This window comes from Montipora foliosa, chromosome 9 (assembly GCF_036669935.1).
Source record: "Montipora foliosa isolate CH-2021 chromosome 9, ASM3666993v2, whole genome shotgun sequence".
In the NCBI taxonomy this organism is placed as follows: domain Eukaryota; kingdom Metazoa; phylum Cnidaria; class Anthozoa; order Scleractinia; family Acroporidae; genus Montipora; species Montipora foliosa.
In genome coordinates, this window is record NC_090877.1 from 33,540,643 (window position 1) to 33,550,642 (window position 10,000).

The 10,000-nt window shown below is 39.8% G+C and overlaps 1 protein-coding gene across 2 annotated transcripts in view; it reads right to left on the reverse strand.

The window, feature by feature from the left end:
* The window catches only part of LOC137971019 (uncharacterized), a 64,126-nt gene that overhangs the window by 43,548 nt on the left and 10,578 nt on the right, over window positions 1-10,000 (reverse strand). The window contains exon 2 of one of the 2 annotated variants that reach the window (XM_068817711.1): window positions 8,071-8,251. The exons of the other annotated variant lie outside the window; for it this stretch is intronic. The gene's annotated coding sequence lies outside the window, so the exon portion shown is untranslated. Of the gene's footprint in view, window positions 1-8,070; window positions 8,252-10,000 lie in introns of those variants that run through there. 2 annotated transcript variants of the gene reach the window in all.

The window sequence follows — 10,000 nt, forward strand, 5'->3', positions numbered from 1 at the left end:
TTTGATGAGTGTGAAAAATAAATTTGACTTCTTAATGCTCAGCGTTAACTTGTTAGCTGTTAGCTATTCATAAACTTGGTTTTGTTCAAAGTTAACAACGGGCTCCAGGGTTCGAAGATTTTTATCAGCATATAATAAATTTGTGTCCACAGCAAACAAGTGGAAAGCTAGTTTATCACATGACCTATGGATATCTTTGACATATAAGAATATAAGAGAAACAGCAGACGTCCTAAAACAGAACCTTGTGGAACACCACAAGTCATAGGTTGTTTGCTGGAGATATCAGGTCCAAATACGGTCGGAACGAAAACCCTATTTAATAGTAATAATCAATACCAATAATACCTTTATCTTGTATAGCGACAATTCTAGGGTTCAAAAGAGCTTTACGATAACAATAAATTAAAAACTAGATTATAAAATTATGTACATAAGAATAAAAGTAAATATTTACAAACAATGTATTTATAAAAAGGGGTATAGTCAAATAATTAATCAATAAAAATACTATGACAAAAAATAAAACAATAAACAAATAAACCCGTGAGATATCACGGGTTTTGTAATTATCATGCATCTTATGTCACATATCATGAAATCATGCACCAACTCAATGGCAATAACTAGTCAAGACATGCTCTGTTGAAAAACCAGGTTTTAAGTAAGCCTTTGAGAACATGATCGGATATTAGGAGGAAGTGAATTCCACAGCTCGAGGGCTGCGCGAGAGAAAGCTCTCTTTCCAGCAGAGTTAAGATTATAAGAGGGCTTAGACATAAGATGCATGGAGGCCAGACGACCTTAGAGTCCTCAGGCTAAGGTCTATAAGGTTTGATTAAGTCAGACAAATAAGACGGTGCACAGTTATTGAAATATTTGAAAGTAAGAAGTAAAATCGTATATTGAATTCTTTGTTCAATGGGTAGCCGGCAATGTAGGCTACGCAGAATTGGAGTAATATGTTCGGATTTGTGAGAAAAGGTGAGGACTCTGGCTGCATCATTCTGTGCCAGTTGTAGCTTTTGCACTGCAGATTTAGGCAGGCCATAAAGAAGGGAGTTGTGGAAACCTAATTTAGAACAAGTGAATGCGTGGGTAAGTGTCTCACGGGCCTTAACGCTGATATGTTTCCTGATTTTTCAGATGTTCCTTAAATGAAAAAAGCAGGATTTACAACTAGCAGCAACGTTGGTGTTCGAGAGACAAGTCCTCGTCTAGGACAACGCCTATATTACGTTCTTTTGTAGAAAATAAGATGGTTTGACCAGCAATTTCTAAAGAGTCAATAGGACGCCTACGAAGAAAAGAGTGGAAGAAATTTAGTTTATCACCATTCATTTTCAGTCTAGAATTTATTACCATTTTGGTGTAAATAGGCTTGTTTTATCCCGTTTATTCTTCTCTTTGGTTTTTTACGGACGTCGGGCGTTCGATCCTCCCACCTCCCCGCAGCGATTACCAGCGTGTTGCCATGGCTCCCAGCTTCCGGGCTCGCCTCTTCCCACACCTTACTTTAGCCCGGTGCGTTGGAAATTAGGGCTCCCAGTGATAATTTATTACAATACCAGATGCTGAGACACTGCGATTAACGTATCTACCTAATCGAGCTTGTTGGCCAGCAGTAATCAACTCGTGTAGTGGCATAACCTGAGGCTAAAGCGCTGGCTACACGTTCACACATTGCGACAAAGCATTTGTTGGATCAACAACGTTATCGGAACGTGTAGCACGCATGTTTGATTACGTGTTTCCAACATTTTTTATGGAAGAATGTTTTAATTTCGATCAAACATTTTCTCGAACATACAACAAATGCGTGCAGCCACCCTTTCAACAATTCTTTCAACATGTACAATGTTGTATTGCAAAGACCAATAAGAGTTAAGGGCCCAGTCTCCAAAACATACGCCATCATTAGGTTGCGTGACTGAAGTGACGTGTTTCCAACAATGTTATATGTGTATGCAACATTGTTAGAAGCGCTCTTATAACAATGTTGGGACGTATTCTTCTAACAATATTACAACGTTTAGCCGGGTCTCAATAGTGGTATACGCGACAAAAATTACCCGAATGCATTTTTGCACATTTTGGCCACACTTCAAACGTGACATACTGATAGCGGGTAGAACTTGAACTTTTAAATATTATTTTGATTGACATATAACGGGTAATATGAGATGTATTTAAACATCATAAAAACCCCGAGAAAAAAAAAATGTGAATGGTCTGTCTTGTAAGACTGTCCAGGATGGACCCTAATAAGATAAAACAACAATAAAAGCAAGGTGACACACGCTAACACCAACCCCGTTTAACAACCCGGTGTGGCCAACACACCACGCATGCGCACGCCATGCTGATGAGGCCCAAAAGGCCGAAACGGCTGTCCATGGCTGCTAATTAACCGGGTGAAATAGTTGTGCGCATGCGTGATGTGTTGGCCACACCGGGTTGTCTACCGGGTTGGTGTTAGCGTGTGTCACCTTGCTTTTATTGTTGTTCTTAATAAGATGCACGCTGATTTCAATAAGCGCCAACTTCAACATCACTCGTGTGAGTCGTGTCTCAGAATACAGACAACTAAGTCACAAAGTTTCCCCAAATGCATGCTGCTCTCCAAGTAAGTATAAATAGCTTGATTAAGCTTAAACTAAAAATAACGCTAACCTTAACCATTGTTGTTGGAAATAGGTAGCAAAGGCTGAGACTTATAGTGCACCTAAACTAAAATATTTTCCCTGTACAGTATTAATCTCCCCACCAAAAGCAAACATGTTTTTCCCATTCTTACCTCAAAATTTCGCTTTTTATCTGCGGGGAAAGAAAATAGCAGTAATTTGGACAAACGACCATGATGTCAGAGGTATGGGTCTCATGATTCTCGATTTTACGTCACAAACTGCTTTGCAATTACCCTGCGAGCAGCTGGTTTCTCCTTCGCTTCCCGAGAGAGAAACCACTGCGAGCAACCGTTACTTTCTTTTAGTGAGCCGCCGTCCAGCGACAAGGACGAATAAATTAAATTTGAACCGGTAAAACGAGTTAGTAAACTTGTTTTGGCGCTTGCGAGTGTTTTTAGCTTCGTAACTGCTGCGTTTGGGCGAGCCTGCTTTGTAGTAATTTCCCGCGAAATAAGACAAAGTGATGTCAAATACATCACGTGGGTTGTGACGTACTTCGCACATGCTCGATAGAAATTCAAGCGGTATTTCGCATTGGTTTCTCTCTCGGGAAGCGTAGGAAAAACTAACTGCTCGAAAGACCACTTTAATTTCATAAATGGCGACCACCTTTACATTCTTTTGTATTTATGTTAATTGGACCTACTGGTCTCATTTTGAAACAAATATTCTTTCGAAATTTGCTCGTTGTAGCGAGGCTAAAAAGGCTTGTTAGCATTAAAATAAAAGAACATTTGATTTGGCCGCCATTATGACGAAAGAGCTCTATGCAAAATGTCTATAAAAACAGAAATGCAAAGCAGTTTGTGACGTAAATCGAAAATAGACCCATGTCTCTCACCTCACGGTCATGGATCCAAATTACTGCCAGTTCTGCCAAGTTTACGTGGATTGCACGGCACAGAAAAAAAGCCGGTGAAATTCTGGCCTGGGTTGCTAGAAGCATGGATAGCGCTAACCAGCGTTAAATACTTTGGAAACCTATCGGTTTTGATACCTCTTAACCAAGGGTGCGCTAACCAGGATTCGAGCAACCGGGCCCTGGGTAACATTGGAGCCAAATACGTTTGCCTTGGATGGGGAGATTTATATTAGGAACGAAAAATATTTGACTTTAGGTGCACTTTAAAGAGATTCCTCGTGTTGGATGTCAAAATTGGGTAGTGGTCAAACGGAATTATTGATTGAGACTGTTTTCCAAGTACAATCGTTTTTACACTCCCCTTGCTATCCTTAGCTTTTTCCATTCAATTATTCATAGTCGCAAGCTCAGAACTACTTTTATTTGTTTCTTTTCACGAATAACCTCCCAGCACTTTACTTGCTCTTAGTCATATTATTAATTACATGGAAGTGATACTCTTTTATAATATGGTGACACTGAGCGAATTTTAGAGAAGTTCGTCTCTTTAACCATGGTTAATAGAAGGGAATGGTTAGGAAGCAACCGAGCAAACAAAGATGCCAAGATTTAGGTTGGAAAGTCCAAGACCGTGCACAATCTTTTGTTTTGTGCTCATATACTATGCATGAATTACGTAATCAACACGTTTCTATTGGTTAGTTCCTCAGTACGGAGTAAACAACTATTGTGTTTTGTGCACGGTCAAGAAAAAAGAGAACAAAAACCTACAACAAAGAAAGTTGTCGGGTTTCATAACCATTCCCCTCTATTAACTATGCTTTAACCTATGAATCAAATTTTAAGTGTCATTAATTAATTCTTTTACTAAGTTGTTACGTTACAACTGGCTGACTTATCATGTAAAGTTTAAGGTTATTAGCAATGATTTGATAAGAAAAATGTTATCACAAATTGATCCAAAGTCACACACGGTTTATCGATCGCAGGGGCATTTGGCAGTGTTTCCTCATAGCAAGGTAGGTGCGGCCTCTCGCATCCAAATGCCGTCACTGGATGTTCGTTAAACTCCGTCTCTAGGACACCAGCCACTTGTAAGGTGGAGGTGAAGCTATTGTAGCTGCAGTGAGCAGTCTGGGGGCTGAACATTTGTGTTTGCATTTATTGAAGACACCTTTTCAGCGCTTTCTGTTGTCATGCCAGATTTCACTCCATCTTCATCTGTGATGGGTGGCGCGATTTCTCTACGCGTTTCTTTCACAAACGGTTCCTTTAGAACTCTTTTTAACCTAGCCAAAAATTAAAGCGGCAGCAATGCGAAAGGAGCCAACTTGAAAAAATAATCGTCACAACCATGATAATAAGCAGAAATAAAAATTTATCGCCCAACTTCAACATGGCGTTTACTCCGCTTGCTTCAGCTCTTCCCAAACAATGACTAGTGCCACGGAACATGTTTGTTTTTTGGACAACAAATCAGGCAAAACGTGAAAGACTGTGCATACTGAAGATTACGTTGCCTCGAAGGAGCGTTTCTTTCCTCAGCATGGAAACAGAATCTGTTGAAACTATCGAACCTTATGCTGGTTTTGCGCTTACGTCACATTTTGCTTTCAAAAACAAAACAAAAAACGTTCGAACGAAAGTAATTATTTTGGCCAATCAAAAAGGACGGAGACAATCCAGTAAACCACAGGCAGCTCAAGCTCTCTTTATGAACCACACAAGGAACACAATATGGCGTCGAATTATAAGGGTTTGTATGGGATTTTCTACAAGATATCCATGGAGGTAGTTAAAAGCGGAAATATTCAACAAAAATGGCTTACCCTATTCCATACGTGTGTTGTTTGCTTCTGGTGTCGTTATTTTACCGATTTAAATTGATTTAAGCGATTTTTTTGAAACCTGGTTTTCTCTGAATAAAGAGGAGACAAGGCGAAACACTCCTGTCCGGACAGACTGCCTCCTCTTTATTCAGAGAAAACCAGCTTTCAAAAAAATCGCGGCCATCGACTTCGCTAGTTGTCAGGGTTGAGTAGCGAGTTGATTGGAAGCGAAGTGACCGTAAACCGTGCCGATCTCGAATCTATGGATTACTTTTGTTTCCGGTAGAACCCTAAGAAGTCGTGTGGTATACTGAGTTCAACAACAAACTGAGTTGTTCTGTTCAATGCTCGGTGATATTAGCTACTTACCCAGCTAATCAAAAAATCCGAGGGAAGAAAACACATGACATTGTTAATGTTAAAAAACGTTCTTATGTATTTGAGTTAATTGTTCTGTTACACTACAGTATTACATTCCTTTTATCTTTATTTAGAGGGTCTTAAAGGGGGGTAACTTTCACGGCTAACGGTTAAATGATTTACCTTTTCACGGCTTCGTTTTCCGTCACGGTTAACTTATGTGAAAAACAGAAACTCACAATTCGTTTTATCATACTCATATTTCACATGGATATAAGCGGCAAAGAACTGCTAAAAACACGCAACGAGCAAAGCTAATCGATTCCAGACAGTCTAGACAATTGTCTGGTCCAGGCTTGTTCCCAGGATCTCTCTTCTTCCCTTTCCTTGGAGCGAGAGGGTCTCGGAGAGAGAAAAGCAAGAAGAGAGACCCTGGGAACGGAAAGCTCTGAAGTCTCTTAAGACTCTAAATATTTCAAAATACTCCCTATCCCACTTTTCAGAATTTAAAAAAATCACGCCTAATGCTCTTAATTTTTATGACGGCTAACGGTTATTTTTTGGGTCATTTCCACGCTTAACGGTTAACATTTTTCGACGTTTCACGGCTCACGGTTAACCCCATTGAGACCCTCTGCTTATACTATACTCACAATTCAAGAAAGCAAATGAGTAAAATAAAGACGTTGAACTGACTTTCAGCATGGATATGTTCTTAAAGGGGCTAGGTCACGCAATTTTAGGCAATTTCAGCACTGATCGAATGGTCATAGAATTAACTAAAATATCAAAATAACTGTTCAAAATTATAGAATAACTCTAACAAAACACAGGGAAGCCAAGACGGGACATGGATGGACATAACTGGGGAGGATTGAAATGGATTGAATTTGGGTAAATTTAAAAAACATCGGCCCACCTTTTTTCAAATTTATATTAGTGTATATCAAATGTCATTTACAAAGCTGGAAAATCATTCGCAGTTGTTATGTGGCTGTGATTTTGCAAATGAGACTCTTGCTCTGCCAATTTGACGTTTAGAGCTCATAATTAACAAAATTAAACAAAATTACCTAAAATTTTGATTATTCTAAGCCTAAACGATCTTATAAAAAACTCTTAAAAAAGAGTGGACAGTGGAACCCCGCCATACAACTACCATTGGTTCGTGGCCACAACAAAACCCCACTCATTTTCTTGTCTAAAACCCTGTCATTACGAGAAATGATCACTTTTTCTTCGTTAATTACCAGGAGAATACGACCAGTCAAAATGCTTCAAGAGGCTGCTTGGTAAAACCAGCCCTTGGTGACTCGTTGCGCCCGCGATACCCCCTAATGCATCACGACTGAAAATTTGAGCCCACAATTGTACGTTCGCTTACAACCTTGGACGGAATAAAATGGAAAAGAAATGCCCCCTTCCCCCTTAATCAAATAGGAAGCCGCCTGAAGGCTATAACGCGCCATTTTCCCATCATCGATTTTAGGTTCCACTGTACTCTTTCATTATCCAGCTTAGCGCATGAAGAAATACCCTTTTTATCCTAAAAATCCTACTAATGTTAAGTGAAGTAATTAGAATGGTTCTTATTCACTTGAAGCGGCTTCAACATCCGTTCGATTACGTTGACCAGCGATGTTTGCCATCCCCCCCCCCCCCCTTTTTTTAACCGTGGTTACACAGGTTGAATCGAATTGAATCGATGATGAATGAGTTTAAAAGTGTTTAAACTTTGCCTTAACAAACAATCAATATTTCTTTTGTTATCACGAATGTTGAATGAAGTTGAACTGTTTGCCCTCCTCTTTCAACATTGTTGGGTGTGCGCCTGCGCACTAATCGGTCTCTCAAAAGCGTATCCATAGTAACAACTGCGGCTGCAGCCAGAATGGAAAACAAGGGTTTGCAACAATCCTTATCCAAGTTATACCATTGGTTAAATTTCTCCGGAGGTGCTCCTTGGCTTAATTGCAATGCAAAAATAGAGAGAGACTTCCATTTCCCCACCGACGCAGCACCACAGGTTCTCTAGATACTAAACCCCTTTAATTGCAAAATTTCCGGGCACGCACAAGTCATTAGCGAGGAATTATGGCTCATTTTTTTAAAGATTATCGCTTGCCTAGTCCCTGCACTACTTTTTCCAGGCCTCGCGCGTCAAACCTCTTCCCTGACGTCACCGGGATGAACGACTGGGGAAAGCCCTCCCCTTTTCGCTAAGACCACGTGACCCAAAACGGATTGTATGCGGTGAAAACCAGAAGCCTAGGAACTGGGCAACATTGCCGCCACTTACCAACAACAGTGGTTCAGAAGAGAAGTGTTGATCTTTTCTTCAAACAGAGGTAAACTTGCTTTATTAATAGTACTACGTGCCTCACTTTTATTACATAAATACAACACACCAATGAAATACCCTGGATAAACAACAATAAATATTAATTGCAATCTCAGTTTGCCTGCAGTTCTTGTTCCACTTTCGACCAACTAGACATTCTTGGCAACTAGACCTGAAATATAAATCAGCGTTTGTAGTTGTCAAATTATATTATAGCATTGTCATGGTATGATTGTGGAATCTAGCTATGAAAACAAACTAAGACACTGGATTCATTTTCACCATTGAAACTTGCAGCTAAATATCAGCATACGTCTCGTCTGATAACACAGATTAAATGAAGCTATGTTATACGTAGTTAAAACTGAATTCAACAGCGTAAAACGTGAACATGAACCTTGCACACGTGATGAAAAGTTAACCCTCAACATAATGGACAGTATTTTAGTCAGAAAAGGAATTTTGAAATGAGCTAAAATTAAGTCTGAAAGTAGGTAGCTGTTTTAGTCAGCTATTCGCCTTTAATTCACATAAAAATACATTTTTTTACTAAAACGTTTGTATGATAACCATTCCTGTAGTTTATTATTATTATTATTATTATTATTATTATTATATTATTATATTGACATCTTAAATTTTCATGAAAACTTTCAAAAATGTACATATAATAATTGCGTTCGAGGAGAACGCATTCTTATCATGACAGTCCCGCGGGATGTCCCTCGGGTATCGATCGTGTTGCCATACGATTTCAACGTTTGGACGCCAACTTGTTCTGGCACAAATAACCTCGACTTCGTGCAATAGTGTTTCGGCGTGTATTGCCCAAGGGAAGTCAAGTCTGGTTGGACGGGGTCAATATCTGGGCCAGTTTCTTTTCCAGTTTCTTTTACTGAACAAATACTAGAGAAGGGTACAAAACGATTCTCCTTAAACTATACAACTACTTTCAAATCCCTCGTCGATGACAAAACAGGAACCACACGCACCTCACTAATCTTGCTATTAGTAATTATAAGTGACCTAATTTGAAAAACTTTTTCTTACAAATGTACATCGTTGTCATAGTCATTTTCTTTAAAAAAAATTTTAAAAAAACATATTAAAAATACTAATCCGAAAAAAAAAATTAAGAATCCTAAATTCTCGCTAGTACATTCTCGATTTCAAAATCATTAACTGTAATGTTCAGAGGAGCTCTTCGCGTGCAGCGTGAGCCTCTCAAGCACAGCAGCGCAGACCTCAAGAGGGTGCGATTTCATGACATTGTGGTATTATAATCCTCTCCTTTCTTGGTTGATAGAAGTTCAGCCAATCTGCTGTGATACCTCTTACATTCATCTGCTATTCCTCCGGTTGTGGCAAATACTAGTGGTGTAAATAATGTGCCTTGTTCGACCTCTCGCACCCTGCTGGCGTAAATCCTCTTCTTCTCATTCTCATGCTGGCGATAGATTTGTACCGCTCCCAAAAGCCACAAGTGTGAATGTCAAGCCGGACATCCACAGTTCTGTTCGCGATAGGGGTCAACACTGCTCCGGTTATTTCCTGTTCAACTTGAACGTCATTGCACATCATCTTTAGCACCTCGGCTTCTAAATAACGCAACTCGTTATGTCTTTGAATGGTGAAGCCTCCTCGTTTGCACACTATGGCGTGATCTACATCAAATACGTCCCCACAAACACAAGTGGAGTGACGGGGAGTCCCTTATTTGCCAATCATATCTTAGGTGAAGACAGAGTACGAAGCCTGAGGATACGTCACCGCAAATTCTCTAGCTTTACAACTTGATCGACCCATCCCTCCACTTTTCTGTTAACCTTCTCCTCCTCCTCCTCCAGGTAGGCTCTAGGACCTAGAACAGCACCAATACGCTTCTGGCTTTGTTCGCTGATACTTCCATTGCGGTATCCTC